The following is an 18,213-nucleotide window of genomic DNA, read 5'->3' on the forward strand; positions in this document are numbered from 1 at the left end:
AGATGAGGAACCTGAGGCACAGAGTGCTTGTGTAACTTTCCTAAAGTTACCTGCTAGGTTGGGGGACAATCAGGATTTGAACTTACTTCACCAGTGACACCATGCTGCTTTTTAATGGTTTATTTGTTGATGTCATTAGTAAAGTGGTTAAGAGCTTGGTCACCGAGTCAAGCACATGCACTCAAATTCCATTGCTTCTTAAAAGCATAACCTTTGGCAGGTCACTTCCACTGAGTTTACCCATCTAAAAATGATGATCCTATGTATACCTGCCTCACAAAATAGTTATGAGAACTAAGTGAAATCGTGTATGAGAAGCCACTGGCATAGAACCAGAGTCAAAGTTCAGTAAATGGTAAAGCTCAGCTTATTGCTATTATTAAATGTTACATTTGATAATAGTTTAAAGGCAAACAGACTTTAACCACCCAATAAAGCGTGGGATTTGGCAATGAGAGCTCAGAGGAAGAAAAATAGGTAATTCTCACAGAAACCACCAAGGGACGTGGAAAAAGATTAAGTGAAATAGAAAAGGGAAAGATTACCTGCTACAGGAAGGAGAATATAAAGACTACTTCAGACTTGCAAGAATGGGAAGAAAAGTTTAAGGAGAAAAGTTAAAGTAATAGGTCTAATATCTGGAAGGTGCAGTGTAATTAAGGAGAAGGTAAGAGTGTCTGCCAAATAAACTTTTTAACATACGGTAAATTTATACTTTAAACATACTCTTATTGTTCTAAATGTGTTGGTATATCTGTCTTTAAGGAAAAGGCATTGCGATGGAAGACAGGAAAATATTTTTTATTTATTTATTTTTATTTATTTATTTTTTTTTTTATTTTTTTTTAAATTTTATTTTGTCGATATACATTGTAGCTGATTAATGCTCCCCATCACCAAAACCTCCCTCCCTCCTCCCTCCCCCCCTCCCCCCAACAATGTCCTTTCTGTTTGCTTGTTGTATCAACTTCAAATAATTGTGGTTGTTATATCTTCTTCCCCCCCCCCCCCGGTTTGTGTGTGTGTGTGTGTATGTGTGTGTGTGAATTTATATATTAATTTTTAGCTCCCTCCAATAAGTGAGAACATGTGGTATTTCTCTTTCTGTGCCTGACTTGTTTCACTTAATATGATTCTCTCAAGGTCCATCCATGTTGTTGCAAATGGCAGTATTTCATTCGTTTTTATAGCTGAGTAGTATTCCATTGTGTAGATGTACCACATTTTCCGTATCCACTCATCTGATGATGGGCATTTGGGCTGGTTCCAACTCTTGGCTATTGTAAAGAGTGCTGCGATGAACATTGGGGAACAGGTATACCTTCGACTTGATGATTTCCATTCCTCTGGGTATATTCCCAACAGTGGGATGGCTGGGTCGTATGGTAGATCTATTTGCAATTGTTTAAGGAACCTCCATACCATTTTCCATAGAGGCTGCACCATTTTGCAGTCCCACCAACAATGTATGAGAGTTCCTTTTTCTCCGCAGCCTCGCCAGCATTTATCGTTCATAGTCTTTTGGATTTTAGCCATCCTAACTGGGGTTAGATGGTATCTCAATGTGGTTTTGATTTGCATTTCCCGGATGCTGAGTGATGTTGAGCATTTTTTCATATGTCTGTTGGCCATTTGGATATCTTCCTTAGAGAAATGCCTACTTAGCTCTTTTGCCCATGTTTTAATTGGGTTGCTTGTTTTCTTCTTGTAAAGTTGTTTGAGTTCCTTATATATTCTGGATATTAATCCTTTGTCAGATGTATATTTTGCAAATATTTTCTCCCACTCTGTTGGTTGTCTTTTAACTCTGTTAATTGTTTCTTTTGCTGTGCAGAAGCTTTTTAGTTTGATATAATCCCATTTGTTTATTTTTCCTTTCGTTGCCCGTGCTTTTGGGGTCGTATTCATGAAGTCTGTGCCCAGTCCTATTTCCTGAAGTGTTTCTCCTATGTTTTCTTTAAGAAGTTTTATTGTCTCAGGGTGTATATTTAAATCCTTAATCCATTTTGAGTTGATTTTAGTATACGGTGAGAGGTATGGATCTAGTTTCATTCTCCTGCATATCGATATCCAGTTATCCCAGCACCACTTGCTGAAGAGGCAGTCCCTTCCCCAGTGAATAGGCTTGGTGCCTTTGTCAAAGATCAGATGGCAGTAAGTGTGTGGGTTGATTTCTGGATTCTCTATTCTATTCCATTGGTCAGTGTGTCTGTTTTTATGCCAGTACCATACTGTTTTGGTTATTATAGCTTTGTAGTATAGCTGAAAGTCAGGTAGTGTTATGCCTCCAGCTTTATTTTTTTTGCTGAGCATTGCTTTGGCTATTCGTGGTCTTTTATTGTTCCATATAAATGTCTGAATAGTTTTTTCCATTTCTGAGAAAAATGTCTTTGGAATTTTGATGGGGATTGCATTGAATTTGTATATCACTTTGGGTAGTATGGACATTTTCACTATGTTGATTCTTCCAATCCAAGAGCATGGAATATCTTTCCATCTTCTTGTATCCTCTCTAATTTCTCTCAGCAGTGGTTTGTAGTTCTCATTATAGAGATTTTTCACCTCCTTGGTTAACTCAATTCCTAAGTATTTTATCTTTTTGGTGGCTATTGTAAATGGGCAGGCTTTCTTGATTTCTCCTTCTGCATGTTCACTATTGGAGAAAAGAAATGCTACTGATTTTTGTGTGTTGATTTTGTATCCTGCTACTGTGCTGAAATCATTGATCAATTCCAAGAGTTTTTTTGTAGAGGTTTTAGGCTGTTCGATATATAGGATCATGTAATCTGCAAACAGGGACAGTTTGACTTCATCTTTTCCAATCTGGATGCCCTTTATTTCCTTCTCTTCTCTGATTGCTCTGGCTAGTACTTCCAACACTATGTTGAATAGGAGTGGTGAGAGTGGGCATCCTTGTCTAGTTCCTGTTCTTAAAGGAAAAGCTTTCAGCTTTTCCCCATTCAGGATGATATTGGCAGTGGGTTTGTCATATATGGCTTTAATTATGTTGAGATACTTTCCCTCTATACCTAACTTATAGAGGGTCTTTGTCATGAATGAGTGCTGAACTTTATCAAATGCTTTTTCAGCATCTATAGAGATGATCATCTGGTCCTTGTGTTTGAGTTTATTAATATGGTGTATCACATTTATTGATTTGCGTATGTTGAACCAACCTTGCATCCCTGGGATGAATCCCACTTGATCGTGATGAATAATTTTTCGTATGTGTTGCTGTATTCTGTTTGCTAGTATTTTAGTGAGGATTTTTGCATCTATATTCATCAAGGATATCGGCCTGTAGTTTTCTTTTTTGGTTATATCTTTACCTGGTTTTGGTATCAGGATGATGTTTGCTTCATAGAATGAGTTTGGGAGATTTGCGTCCGTTTCAATCTTTTGGAATAGTTTGTAAAGAATCGGTGTCAATTCCTCTTTGAATGTTTGGGAAAATTCTGCTGTGAATCCATCTGGTCCTGGGCTTTTCTTTGTTGGGAGCCTTCTGATAACAGCTTCAATCTCCTTTATTGTTATTGGTCTGTTCAAATTTTCTATGTCTTCACGGTTCAGTTTTGGGAGCTTGTGTGTGTCCAGAAATTTATCCATTTCCTCCAGATTTTCAAATTTGTTGGCGTATAGTTGTTTATAGTAGTCTCGAATGATTCCTTGTATTTCAGATGAATCAGTTGTAATATCGCCTTTTTCATTTCTAATTTTTGTTATTTGAGTCTTCTCTCTTCTTTTTTTTGTTAGCCATGCTAATGGTTTGTCAATTTTATTTATCTTTTCAAAAAACCAACTTTTTGATTCGTTGATCTTTTGAATTGTTTTTTGGTTTTCAATTTCATTCAGTTCTGCTCTGATCTTAATGATTTCTTTCCGTCTGCTAACTTTAGGATTGGATTGTTCTTGTTTTTCTAGTTCTTTAAGGTGAAGTGTTAGGTTGTTCACTTGCCATCTTTCCATTCTTCTGAAGTGAGCATTTAATGCAATAAATTTTCCCCTCAATACTGCTTTTGCAGTATCCCACAGGTTTTGGTATGATGTATCATTGCTTTCATTAGTTTCAATAAACTTTTTGATTTCCTGCTTGATTTCTTCTTGGACCCATATGTCATTAAGTAGAATGCTGTTTAATTTCCATGTGTTTGTATAGTTTCCAGAGTTTTGTTTGTTATTAATTTCTAGTTTTAATCCATTGTGGTCTGAGAAGCTACATGGGATAATTCCAATTTTTTTGAATTTATTGAGACTTGATTTGTGACCTAATATGTGATCTATCCTGGAGAATGATCCATGTGCTGATGAGAAGAATGAATATTCTGAGGTTGTTGGGTGGAATGTTCTGTAGATATCTGCCAATTCCAATTGGTCTAGAGTCTTGTTTAGATCTTGTGTTTCTCTACTGATTCTTTGCCTAGATGATCTGTCTAATATTGACAGTGGAGTGTTCAGGTCCCCTGCTATTATGGTATTAGTGTCTATTTCCTTCTTTAGGTCTAATAGAGTTTGTTTTATAAATCTGGCTGCTCCAACATTGGGTGCGTACATATTTATGATTGTTATGTCTTCTTGATGGATCAGTCCTTTTATCATTAAGTAGTGTCCCTCATTGTCTCTTTTTATGGTTTTTAGTTTAAAGTCTATTTTGTCAGATATAAGAATAGCCACTCCAGCTCGTTTTTCTTTTCTGTTTGCATGGTAAATCTTTTTCCATCCTTTCACTCTTAGTCTGTGTGAATCTTTGTGGGTGAGGTGGGTCTCTTGTAGGCAGCATATAGTTGGGTCCTGCTTTTTGATCCAGTCAGCCAGTCTGTGTCTTTTAATTGGGGAATTTAAGCCTTTAACATTAAGAGTTGTTATTGAAAGGTGTTGATTTATTCCTAGCATTTTATTGGTTGTTTGGTTGTCTTAGGTGTCTTTTGTTCCTTGCTTTCTGATTTACTGTTTGGTTTCTTTGTTTGTTGGTTCCTTAGGTTGTAGATAGTGTTTTTGTTAGCTTGTTTTCTCTTCATGAATGCCATTTTTATTGTACTAGCGGGTTTAGATTTTTCTTAGGTTTTTATGGCAGTGGTAGTTATTTTTCAGAACCAAACCCAGTACTCCCTTGAGGATTTCTTGTAAGGGTGGTCTTGTGGTAGTGAACTCCCGCAGTTTTTGTTTGTCTGAGAAATATACTATTTGCCCCTCATTTCGGAAGGATAGCCTTGCAGGGTAGAGTATTCTTGGCTGGCAATCTTTGTCTTTTAGTATTTTGAAAATATCATCCCATTCCTTTCTAGCTTTTAGGGTTTGTGATGAAAAGTCTGATGTTAACCTGATTGGGGCTCCCTTATAGGTGATTTGACGCTTCTCTCTTGCAGCTTTTAAGATTCTCTCTTTGTCTCTGAGTTTTGCCAATTTGACTATGACATGTCTTGGAGAAGGCCTTTTTGGGTTGAATACGTTTGGAGATCGTTGAGCTTCCTGGATCTGAAGATCTGTGGTTTTTCCTATACCTGGGAAGTTTTCTGCCACTATTTTGTTGAATATGTTTTCAATGGAATCTCCATTTTCCTCCCCTTCTGGAATACCCATGACTCGGATATTTGAGCGCTTGAGGTTGTCTGATATCTCTCTCAGATTTTCTTCCATGTCCTTGATTCTTTTTTCTTTCTTTTTGTCTGCTTGTGTTATTTCAAACAGCCCATCTTCAAGTTCAGAGGTTCTCTCTTCAACTTCGACAAGCCTGCTGGTTAAACTCTCCGTTGTGTTTTTTATTTCGCTGAATAACTTCTTCAGTTCAGCAAGTTCTGCTACATTTTTTTTCAGGACATTGATTTCCTTGTATATTTCCTCTTTCAGATCCTGTATACTTTTCCTCATTTCATCATGATGTCTAGCTGAGTTTTCTTGTATCTCATTCAGTTTCCTTAGAATTATCACTCGAAATTCCTTGTCAGTTATTTCAAGGGCTTCTTGTTCTATAGGATCTAGAGTATGAGATTTATTAACTTTTGGTGGTGTACTTTCTTGATTTTTTGTATTTCTGGTGTCTTTTTTTTGGTGTTTATTCATTGTGGCAGGGGGTTTCACAGTCCACCGGTTTGAGACTAATGACTAACTAGGATGTTGCTGTGGTTGCCAATTTGGTATGGCTCCCGCCGTGACTGCTCAGTTGGCGTCTAGTGTCTTGTGTGTGTGGTTGCCTCGGGTCTTGGGCTTCTCCAGGGATCCACCTTTCTGGTCAGCTTGGACTCTGCTGGGCTGGTGGATCATGTACCACAGGGTGTGTGATCTCTGTTGAGCTTTCACTTTCTGTACAGGACTTCTCCCCGTTCCGTGTGTTCTGGCCCAGGCTGTTAGATCGTGCAGTGGCGACCCCACCGGGTGTGTGGTTTCTGTCGAGTCTCCGCCTCCCTGGCCGCACGTCTCCCCCCTCTGTGCACACTGTGCTGGGCTGGGGTGTGTCTTCTGCACCCCTCGTCTATCAGCTGGGCCTTCAAGACCCTGCTCAGCACCGCCTCGCCCAGGAAGTCTACCAGGTTTCTGCTAGGCACAGACGACCGGTCTCTCTGGGTGCCTTTGTAGCACTGTGTAGATCTTTCTCGGGTCTTGTTCACCTTTGTATCCCCCCGGTATAAACCGAGTCTAGTGCCCGCCTGCAGCCTGCTCTCCGGCAGGTTCAAGCAGACCTGGGAACTCTCCTACCACACTATTCCCAACCAGAAATTCGTTAGGCTTTTTTCCAAACTGGTGGTCGCAGAGATGGTATCTGCCTCCCAGTAACAGGAAGTTTACCAGGCCGGAGTCCAGGGTGTGGTGGAGTGACAGTCGGCCCGCCCGTACTTCCTAGCCCTCCCAACACTGGTCGGGACGCCCCACACCCCCAGCCCCGCCAGAGAACCGCGGAGGGAGTGGGAGAGGAGGCCGGCCCGCAGGGTCCGGAAAGCCCCGCGCCAGGCCAAGCAAATGGGCTCAGTGATGGCCGAGCCAGGCGGAGCTGCCCGCACCTGGGAAAATGGAGGCAGCACCGGGGCAGTGAGTGGCCTGGTGGTGCAGGCGGGAGCCGCATGGGCATCCACCCCCCGAACAGAGCTGTGCCAGGGATCACTCACAGTGCTGTGCCAGGTCGGGTGCTCGCTCTGTCTCTGGTTTGTTGCCTTCCGTGTTCTCGGCGCGGCCGCCTCGGGCTGTTCAGTCGCGGCGCCGCTCGGGCGCTCCCAGGAATCTTCTTTAATGCCAGCCTGAAACCTCGAATCCTGAATAGGGCAGCTGGTCGCCTTCAGCGCGGCCCCCGCCTCCGGGATCCTGGCTGCATCCACAGCAGCCCTGGCGCCGCGTTCCCTGTTTCAAGACTCGCTTTTGCAGCTAAGAATCAGTTCTTTTCCTGCTCCACACTTCAAAGCTGTTGCCTGTAAATGAGGCAGCCTCTCCTGCCGGGGGCAAAGTGGCGTTGAGCCCCCACGACCGGCCAGCAGCAGCAGTCCTCCCTTAAGAGATGGCCAGAGGAAGGTCCACAAGTTTCCCGGCTGCCTGAGGCCCAGTGGCCACCTTTTCCACCTCAGCTACTCCGCGCCAGCCGCCGCAGCCGCCGCCATCTTGAAAACCCAGGAAAATATTTTTTAAAAAAGGAGGAAAGAAGGGGCTGGCTGGTTAGCTGGGTTGCTTAGAGAGTGGTGCTGGTAATACCAAGGTCCAGAGTTCAATTCCTGTACTGGCCAGCCACCAAAAATAAAGTAAAATAAAAGAAAAATAAAAAATTGAAAGAAAGAATGATGCAGTGTGGTATAGAGTACTGGCTGATGAGGAACATAGTTTGTTAACATAGTAGTGGCAGAACATTTTGTTTAAATTGGTAACTTCTCTTTTTTTCCCTGTTTTTATTTTTTCTAGTTAGCCAAGACTTTTTCAGCTCAAGGATGTTGATAAGGGAAAAGAAGAAGCAATCTAAAGTCAATGGCTCTTGAGACTGGTTTTTATGCTACAATGCATGGTGAGTGTCAGTCAAGGTCTCAGCAGAAATAAGATGGTATCTCACACTGGGCCATTGAGAAGAGTTTTAATAAAGACTTTTTGCAAATATGCAGGCAGAATTCATGAAGAATAACCATGATCATAGAATGCACCAAGACTTGCAGAAGTATGCAACTGTTAGTATTCTTAGGCCTCAAACAGAATCCAGAGTAGACTGCTACCTGGACAGGTCTTCCTGAGAGGAGTCGTGGCCTTCAGTAGAGTGATGTGGCCAAGCCATAGTAACTCCACAAGAGCAGAACTGAGGGAATGAACACCCTAATCTCACTCTCTCCCCACCCACCCTCTAATCTCCTGCCAAAACATCCATTGCCAGAAAACAACTGGCAGCCAGAAAGCAAAAAGTTCTATGATACGGGCCATACACATCAGGCTTCTGGGATACAGAGAAGGATAAATAGAGGCAGCAAGTAGATTTGAAGGAGTAAACAGAAGATATCCACCACAGGCAGAAAGAGAACTGGGACAGTCCAGCACACTGAGAAAGAAAACAGTGCTATGGGTTCCCCTAACTCTAGCAGTGCCTCAAAGAAGGCGCAAGACCTCAGAGTGGATGTCTGCCTACCAAGCCTTGGCTAATGGGATCTTAAGCACTAGGCTTCAGACTAAGCCGAGAGTGTGGCCTAGGAGCACAGAGTATCAGGACTTTAAAGGACTTCTGGGGCTTGGATAATGAGAATATCATTTCTTGTATTATGGTGCAGAGAAGATAAGTCACTTGCTCAAGATCACGTAGGCATCTATTGCATAAGTTAAGCCATGTTTGTTCTAGTTTGATTTTTTTTTTCCATTGTGCCAAGGTGATTTAAGGAATTACTCTGGCCTTTATTTTCATTTTCATAAAAAAGATTTTTACAATTATTTATATAACCCTGTCTTATAGCTCTATAGGGAGGTAGAAGTTTAGCTGTAGAAAATTGAATATCTTTGAGTTTGTCCAGAAATGCTATTGCCTTGAAATATAAAAATGAGCATTGTCTGGTAAAGATATAATTGAGTTTTAAATCTGTAGAAAAGATGATGCAAAATATTACATTTTATTACCCAATAAGATTTTAGCCAGTTTTGCATCTATTATTACATTCATTTTAGCATTTCTGATTGCTTGATTATACCTCTGTCTTTCAAATTCACCTTTGAACCCAGCTTTAGCACCTTACTGGTTCCCCTGTTAATTAATGTTACATACATCTCTGATGGATTTTCATTTCATATTTGTATAAGAGTCATGACTTAAACTTCCTGTAAGTTATACTTCAGATTTTATACAATTGTTTGAAATATGCTTAGTTATTTTCGAGTAACATTTATTTATTCAACAGATACTTATTGAGTGCCTACTTTGTCCCAGGTAATATGAGAGATACTGGGGATACAATGTTGAAGAAGGCAGAAAGTATCCAGTCTTAATAGACTTGGTAGTCTAGTGCAGATGGCAGGCATTGGAATTAAATACACATACACACACACAAAATTCTGATATATCTCATGGAGTAAATAAGTATTGACTTTTGAGAGCAAGTAATAGAAAAACTGGAATTGGTAAGGCAGTTCTTCAAGACGTTCCTAATGTTTGAGCTGGTATCTTGAAAACTAGATGACTGTAAGTTAAAGTGAATATGGGGCAGTCTTTCCACATAGACAAAATAATGCATGAAACAACGTAGAGATGAGAAAGGTAAGTCATTTTTGAGTAAAAAGCCAAGAATAATGTGGTGCCAGATGAGAAAGACCACCCAGGTCCTCACAGTTCATTTTAAGTATTTTCGTCATTAAAATACAAATTGTATGAATAGACTTAAGACTCCATAGTAGGTTTCCATTGCTATGATTAAAAAAACAAACAAAAAAAAACTAGCAATGCATAGAGGATGAAAGGGAGAGAGAACATACAGATGTGGAAAGTATGCTTTTGTTTGAATTTTGTTTGGTGGAAATCATGAGTTTGATTTCAAGATGAGGACAAGACACTTTGAGACTTCCCAGTGGGCACTGATGTAGGGAGTTATAAATAAAGTTCAGCCTGTTAGAATGACCTGAGCAGTGAGTGGATGTAACAAAAGGAAGAATCGAGTGTAGCCACATTCAGTATCCCTGCCAACCTCAAGAGTTAATCTACGAGTCCTATACATAGGAAATTCTTCATGAATTTGAAAGACGAACCAATAGGAGTTAAGTTTGAAACTATTCATTATTACATAAAGAATCAGGCCGAGAGAGAGCTAAGCAGCAGGGAAGCCTTGTGATAGCAGCAGTATCCTAAAGGGCAGGTACAAGACCAGGAAGAGTGGGCAGTGTACCTATCACCAGAAATTAGATGACCCCATGCAAGATGACTTGGAATTTCCTATTGATACAAAATTAACTGTAGACTTCCTCAGTCAGAAGGAATGGGAATTATTCAATACTCTAGCTTCTCACAGCTTTAAAATTTTCTACTACATTAGGGCCTCAAAAAGTTATACCTGTTCCCCAATGTTCATCACAGCACTCTTTACAATAGCCGAGAGTTGGAACCAGCCCAAGTGTCCATCATCAGATGAGTGGATACGGAAAATGTGGTACATCTACACAATGGAATACTACTCAGCTATAAAAACGAATGAAATACTGCCATTTGCAACAACATGGATGGACCTTGAGAGAATTATATTAAGTGAAACAAGTCAGGCACAGAAAGAGAAATATCACATGTTCTCACTTATTGGTGGGAGATAAAAATAAATAAATAAATTCACACACACACACACACACACACACACACACACACACACACACACACACGAAAAAAGCCAGGGGGGAGAAGAAGACATATCAATTACAATTCCTTGAAGTTGACACGACAAGTGAACAGAAAGGACATTGTTGGGTGGGAGGGAGGAGAGGGAGGAGGGAGGGAGGTTTCGGTAAGGGGCCACAATAATCAACCACATTGTATATCGACAAAATAAAATTTTTTAAAAAAAAAGAATGTCCTCTAAAAAAAAAAGTTACTTGGTCTGGGTTATCTTATATAAGATTCCCATAGACATGCTTTTACCTGTTTTAATAGAATGTTTGATCTTGGCCACTATAAACAAATATATATGCTTGGATACCATCTATACAAAAAGGATTTGAATAATATATTGGCATTGTTCACAAAACTAATGCCAATGACAATGTGGTCGCTCTTGGGAGGACATCTTGAGTTAAATTCTTTTTCAATTTTTTCTTCAGATGAATGTCTGTTTGTCATCCCAAAGAATAATGAGAACTGCTTAATTCAAATTGCTTTACTTCCTTAAAAGAAGTTTAGAGAAAAAGCCAAAGTACTATTATGGTTATTGACTCATATTAGGAGCTTTGTAAAGTAATATAATAATACTAAAATATATCAATAATGATAGTGGCAGTTCTTAGTATGGAACTACTGACTACTGATTGTGTCAGATAAGCTTTAATCTTCATTTTATTTGTATTTATTTGTATATTTATTCTATTGGTCCTGTTCATAACATGATTTTACTAATTTATCAACAGATTTATAGCGTGCCTTCCATGTGGCAGGCACTGACTTAGGTACCAAGAATTAAGGGGGACAGGGGGAGGCATAACTATGATTCCCAACTATAGGCATTTTAAATTTTAAAATGAGTTTCAGCTGCCAGAAATCCTTCTGGAAATAGGTGGGATAATAGCATTTTGAAATATTTCTTTTAGACCATATCACCCAGAAATTTCTAGTCTTCTAAGAATCTCTGTAAGAATTCCAGATTCGCTTCCCTCCCAAATATGGTTAAAATTATAACAAATTATCCAAATAATTCAAATAAGGAATAGAAAAGGAAGAGAATGGATTGGTTACTTTTAAAGCAGTGCATATTTAAACCTTATAACAAAGGCTTTAATGCAGATATTTTCTGTCTAAAGCTGAGGAAACAGAGATCCAGAAAGGCTGTTAATTGTCAAAGCTCATGCAGCTTGTTAATGCAAGAGCTAGAGTGTGAGTCATTTCTTATTAAAGTCCATTTTCTCTCTCCTATGCCATATGTTTTTATGTTGGTATGAAATTTTTTTTAGGGTCCCTTTGAGGAAGATAATGTCAAATCAACAAACATTATAGTAAAGAGAGGCTGAAAAACTGGCTTAATCTTACCTGTCATCTTCTTCAGTTATTGCTATGGTGGTATTGCCTGAAGCTTCTGACCGAATACTACAACAGCTGCTAAACAAATTAACAAGGAAGTTTACCTGTTTTAGAAAACTGACCATATAAAGATAACCCCCTTACCAAAAGAAAAACTTACAGTCATGGGAGCTGCAGGCATCGCATCTGAAGGCACGGTCTGCAGCCCTGTGGAGGGAAGTTACGGTTGTCTAAAGTGCAGTGTTACTGTGCAGACAGAATGGGTCAAGCCCTCTAGTTTCCTGCTGTCCTTCCCATATTTTTACATCGTGTTACATGATTTGCTCTGCTCTCTCATGACCATTTTCTCTCTATTTCTCTCTCTCACACACACTCACGTACACACACACACACACACACACACACACACCAATATAAAGGTGTTCGTGCAGTCTCTCTTTTATACTAATTTTTTCTACCTTTTTTCTCTAGTCATATTATTTTAGATTATAATTGATTCCTTAGTGGGGAAAATAGACAAATTTTCTGAAATCCAAGATGTCTGGAATTGTGACTCGTTCACTAATTTTTTTATAAAGCCTAAGATAATAAACGTTAATTGCATTAATGAATAATGTGTTATTTTAAATAAAGTAATGTGCAATGTTACGTCATTAAGCAATTCAGTCAGGGACAACATGATTCCATGTATATTTTACATTATATTATATTTTAAATCCACTTGGTGAAGTGGATTGAAAATGGGTAGAAGTGAAAGTAGAGACACAGAAAAATACTATAAAGTTCAAGTGGGAAAAACAAGAAGCTTGAGGGTAAAGATTTTTACATATGAAATTCATTATTTTCAAAAAATAATACATAAAAATATTTTGTATTTTAGATTACATTTCTGATGTAATTTATTTATATTTATCTTTATGATTACCACAACATATTTCATGAAAGATAATTGTATCCCCATTTTGTAGAAGAGACAAATGAAGCTGAAAGGTTTTATGTAATTACCTCAAGTTCTCACAATTAGACCTGTGATCAAATTCCAGCTCTGCCACTTTGCTTTATATCAAAAACCTTAGCCTGTCAATGGTATTAAAGTGCCTTCAGTGATTACATAGAAATGAACATTGAAACTGAGGCAGGAGACCTAGGCAAGTGCTCGGTTCCCGCCCATGTAATGATCCTCTTCTTAATTCATTGAGACTATATAAATACATTAAACTACATAAATAATAAAATTAAAGTTGTATTTTTGATACTAACTTTCAAAATGGATGAGCCAACCCTATGCCATCTTTCTCTGTTAAAGCGATTTTTAATAATTTCAGATTTCCATTATGCAAAAGTCATTTTGAAGGAAACATCTAGATTATTTTTCATTCTCTGAGAAATAAGGCTGAGCCTGCTAGAAATGAATAGACTGGTATGTAGGAGGCACTTTTACCTGACTGCAGTAGGCAGACTAATGGTCTCCCAAGGAAGTCCACATCCTAATCCCTGTAACCCATGAATATGTTACATCTGTGGGAAAGCAGAATTAAGGTTGCAGATGGAATTAAGGTTGCTTAATAACTGACCTTGAAATTAAAGGATTATCCTGGATTATCTGGGTGAGTCTGATGTTATCATAAGGGTACTTATTAAATGAGAGGTCATAAGTAAAATTTTCGCAAGGCTCAAACATACACAATGAAAAAAAAAAATTATCCCGAGGAATGATCTTTATTGTTTCAACAGAATTAAATGTTACATGTATTGATGTTCACATGATATTAGGAAAAATGACAATAATGATCAGGGTTCTAATGACTCTCGTTTTATATGATAAGTATATAGAAAAAACCCTTAAAAATATAATTTTGTCCTGTAAGGTTATTGTGCCATTTCTTACAACGTGTATAAAAACCTTATGAATAATTGCTATTTGCAGAAAAATCCATGTTAATTAACTAGATTTAATCATTATCTATCTATCTATATATATTTCAAAACATCATGTTGTACACAATAAATAATAGTATTTTATTTTTCAATTGAAGAAATAAAATAATAAAAAGAGAAAAAAAAAAAAAGTGGATGAGAGAGGCCAAAGAGTTAGAGCAATGGAATATGAGAAAGACTCAACCATCCAACCAGCCAATGACGGATTTGAAGATGGAAGGGGCCACAAGCCAAGGAATGGAGCAGCCTCAACATGCTGGAAAAGGTCAGGGAAACAAGGTCTCCCTTAGAACCTCCAGAAGGAGGCAGCCCAAGGAGATTGATTTGGACTTCTAACTTCCATAACTGTATGATGATAAATTTGTTTTAAGTCACAAGATTTGTTGTCCTTTGTTACAGCAGCAATAGTAAACTAATATACTGACCCTGATAAAATGTTTAAAATAAAAGATTTTCCTTTGACAAATCAGGGGCAGCAGGCTCAATCTCCTACAGACCTTCATGGAGCCCACCTGCCACAATCCACCTTCACCCCCCAAAACTGCTAAAGTGACTAAGCTGAACCTAATGGTCAGTTGTCTTGGTGTCAAATAAAAACAAATCCGGACATAGGTAAGGAGAGACTTTATTCAAAAAGATAATTGAAACAAGGGAAGGTGGATTATAACAATAGGGAGAATCTTCTGACCATGACATCTGCAAAAATCCCAAAGTTTAGGCAGAGAAGGGGTTTTCTTTTATAGGCAGGAGTAAAAAGTGTATTAATCATGTCTTTTTGTTCTGTATTTTTTATGCTTTGACAATTAAGGCCTCATTGACCCTGCAGGGACTAGCCTTCCCCCAAGCCAGCCAATTCCTAGAGATAGTAAACAACTTGCCTGTTAGTGAGCATACCTTTCATACACAAACCAACCAGTTTAGATACCCTGCCCCAACCACCTCCTTCGCTGGGCTCTCACAGGGCTTTCACACATGGGCCACTATTCCTTCTAACCTAATCACCCCAGGGCCAACTACCAGACAGCTAAGAACAGCCTCCATGTCCCAGAGCCTGCTGAAATTTTTCAAAGGAGCCAACCCTAAGCCTGATGACCTGACCTCATCCTGCAGAAACCACAATGAAGGCTCCTGTCCAGGTATTCCCCTCGCTCCCTCTGCCTCCTGACCGACCCTGGTGCCTCTCCATGTGGCCCTGTGTGGCCTTTCATGCCTCCTAATTAGAGGGATATGTGAGTATAAAAACATCTTCTTTCAATGACAGTCACTTTCATGCCTGCATATCTTACCATACCAGTTTAAAACAAATTTCGGGTATCCTTAAAACAACAGGCCAGAAATAATCAAGTGCAGGAGTGTTATGAGCTGGTGGTGTGATTGCACCATTGATTAGTGAATCCTCCTCCCAACCCCCCCACGCCAGTCAGCCAGCTCTCAGGAGGGGCTGTTAAGGGGGGGATTGTTTCAGGTTCTAATGCTCAAGGGTAGGCCAGGTTCAAGGACTTGAGTTAAGAAGAGAAGCCTGATCAGAGTTTAGATAAGTAAGTAGTGGGCATTTTGTCCAGGTCAGTTAGTGTAGACAAACAGTTCAGCTAATCACTTATCAGACAAAGAATGGGAATTTGGAGATTCTATACCCAGCCTTGTCACAAGTGCAAGGGGCCATATAAAGTCCTATGGGGAAGTGTGGTTCTTTGGTGTGAGCCATTTCCAGGAACATGAAAGGAATGGGAAGATTTCTTGACCATGCCTGGTGTCCCTGTTTTTTAGGAGCATGGGGCTCAGGTAAAGTCTGACATTGTCACTGGCCTTTTTGGAATAGGTGAATTCTTATCATTCCAGGTCATATTTTTTAACTCTGCCTTTTTACTTCTCTATGCTTGGGAGCTTTAACAGTGCTTCTGGAGTGGGATAAAATAAAAATCAAGTGTAAATTGGAAATACAGTTTGGGAGATTCCATTAGACTTAGAGCCAAATTTCCTAAAACAAACTCAGGGTTAAAATAAAACAAAATAAAAATTTCTTCTCATAGGAAGTATTGCATGCTGTTTCAAAACACTCGTGGAATATTTGCTCATTTTATAGGTTATCAGACTGGGCTGCAAAAAGTTAAAGAAACCTAGACCATTTCTGAGATTCTTTCTGGGTATTGTACAGATGATTCAAAGATAAAGATGCTTTTGGTTTTCTAACCCCACAACGCCACCATGGACTGTTGCTGTCCCATAAAATGCTGTTCCTCATCCCTACCCTACTGAGAGAAGGACAGTTGGTAAAGGAGAGGAGTGAGGAAGGAGGATGTGTAATGAGTTAACTTTGATGCATGAATTTGCCTCCCGTGGGTTCTCAATCACAGAACAGAGAGGAAATTATAACATAATGAAATTGCACTCATGCATATTCACTTAGAAGGGATTTTATTTAATATTAACAATATCCTAAGTCATCATGATTTAGCTAATAAACCAGCAAACAGCAATTCATATTGGGATTGTTTGACTTCCTGTCAAATAGTCGCATTCTTGTACATGCAGAAAGAATGGAATAAACAACTTAACTGAGAATTAATGAATTGAGAAATACCTGAAAAGCTTTGTCTATGATCTGGGTTCCTGGAAGAATTCCAAATAGTAGTCTTGATTTTGATTAATATCACAATTTATCCTGCTAAAGAAGTACCTCATAAATACTCATGAAGCATTTTATTAGATGATTGTAAATACTTAAAATCTTATTTTGCAGTCCTTTTCATCACAAAGAAAAAGAGGAGAAGGCTGTGAGCTGTGGATCCTTTGGCCTTGTTCATTTCCAGCAAAAGTCAAAGCATGTCTTTTAAGAACAAAATGTTTCAATATTCCTGCTGCCACTGCACAAGGCTGGTGTTCTCATAGACCTGCCCTTGTGCAAACGTGATGTATGGGACTGATGCTATCATGACACGACCGCCCCTACGCCTTCTAGTGGCACATCTTCCCTAGGGTCATAACAGTAAACATTGTAAAGACAGTTAATGTCTACTTAGAGCAACTTAATCAACAATAGATGACTTGATACACTCCAGTATCTTGGAGGGAGAAGTGCCAACAGCAGTATCTTAAAACTACATCACAGGAGAAAAGTTTTGCAAAACTTGGATCAGCCTTGCCTTTCTTCACATTGCAATAACCATTTCCCCTCTTCCATTCACCACCACCACCACCCACTCCTCAGCACCACCATCAGCACCACCAAACCCACGAACACCATCAGCACCACCCCCCCAACACCACCGTCAGTACCACGAAACCCACAACCACCATCAGAACCACCACCTCCACCCCAACCACTATCAGCACCACGGTCAGCACCACCACACCCATGACCACCATCAGCACCAGTGAGTGCCCTTCTGGTTTCTTCCCTCCATAGCCAACTCTTCATTGTTATAAAACAGTACACATCATAAAGCAAAAACGGACAGACAAGTTATACTTGTGTTGGCCTACCAATGGGAAAATGAGTAGTGACTTATGGTGATTCTGTCCATCGAGGAAAGGTGGACATTTGATATGCCAGGTCTTGAAGGTTAACTCAACTCCCACTCACAATCCTCCTTCAGGTTCAAGACAACATGGACATCTTAGTACCAGTGATATTTTTGTCTCTGACACCCATTTGTAAGCAGGTATAAATTAGTTGAAATCCAATTAAACTAACTTCTTTCAAAGAAAGTTGAACCACTCTCTGTCTTTACTCAAGCTTCTTTGGGCCTTTTTTCCTTCCTTTTTCATTTTCAAACAAATATCTATCGGGCCTAGCCCGTGGCGCACTCGGGAGAGTGCGGCGCTGGGAGCGCGGTGAGTCTCCTGCCATGGGTTCGGATCCTATATAGGAATGGCCGGTGCACTCACTGGCTGAGTGCCGGTCACGAAAACGACAAATATCTATAAGGTCTTTTGTTTGTGAGCTCAGTCTGATCCACTTGGTCCTATTATGAACCTGACCCTTTCACTCAATCCCATTTGTTCACTGTATTAAAATCTCTCTAGGTGATAAATTATCCAGAACATTCTCCCAGCCCTGAGTTTCTCAAATTGACTTTAACCTAATCATCACCTGGGTGTGTTTATTCAAAATATAAATTCCAAGGCCC

General features: G+C 39.5%; 1 pseudogene; it reads right to left on the reverse strand.

Annotated features, from left to right (window-relative positions):
* LOC134387439 (double homeobox protein A-like) overlaps positions 1-18,213 on the reverse strand; it is a 63,341-nt pseudogene that overhangs the window by 17,824 nt on the left and 27,304 nt on the right.

Source organism: Cynocephalus volans, chromosome 10 (genome assembly GCF_027409185.1).
Source record: "Cynocephalus volans isolate mCynVol1 chromosome 10, mCynVol1.pri, whole genome shotgun sequence".
Taxonomy (NCBI): domain Eukaryota; kingdom Metazoa; phylum Chordata; class Mammalia; order Dermoptera; family Cynocephalidae; genus Cynocephalus; species Cynocephalus volans.